The following is an 802-nucleotide window of genomic DNA, read 5'->3' on the forward strand; positions in this document are numbered from 1 at the left end:
ACAGCACATGACAATAACAACAATGTCCATTGTGGTTTACAGGGGAAATACTGAAATCTTTTTAATGCAACTGAAATGTTTTGCCACAGCAGGCATCCTTATCCTTAGGTCATTGTTCCCTATACACTTCAGATTTCATTCTCCTTGTTTCATGCTTCATGTGAGCTTGTTGTTGATAGGAGTCTTCTGTGCTCCTTGAAAACTGAAAAATAAAGATAGCTTTTCCCCAAAAGTCCTCAAACTCACTACCATTGAGTCATTTTCTGATTATAGTGACCATCAGATTTCTGAGGGTGTTTATCTTAACAGGAGACTGTTTATCTTTCTTCCAAGGAGTTATTGGTAGATTTGAAATGCCATAGTTTTCCAACTGCTCCACCAAAGCCCCTTGGGATGATGCTTAGATGTTGCTTTAATTAGGTGAGTAGTTTCAGGCAGGACAAGGGACTAGTGATAGAACAGGCAGGACTGTACCATGAACCGTACGTAAATGAACCTAAGATGGTACCTGTTTCCTGAGACCTAACATCAGAGTGCTCTGATACGTAGCGTTGTAATTTAGGGACAGATTTAATCAGTTTTGTCTTTTATATCAAGAATTCTTTTCTGAGCTTTATAATTTGCTATAAAGGTAATTTTCTTGATGCGATCTTTGTAATTGCGACCATGTCCTTATCATGAAATTGGGGATTAGAATCTCTTTAGAGATTTCCTTGCAGAATTAATAAGCAGGACTGTTCTGTAGAGCTTTTTCTTTTCTCTCTTTTTTTTAATGGACGTCATTATTATCCAATAGTCCTTT

Source organism: Elephantulus edwardii, unplaced genomic scaffold (assembly GCF_000299155.1).
Source record: "Elephantulus edwardii isolate Elephantulus edwardi_28Jun2011 unplaced genomic scaffold, EleEdw1.0 scaffold00189, whole genome shotgun sequence".
NCBI lineage: Eukaryota > Metazoa > Chordata > Mammalia > Macroscelidea > Macroscelididae > Elephantulus > Elephantulus edwardii.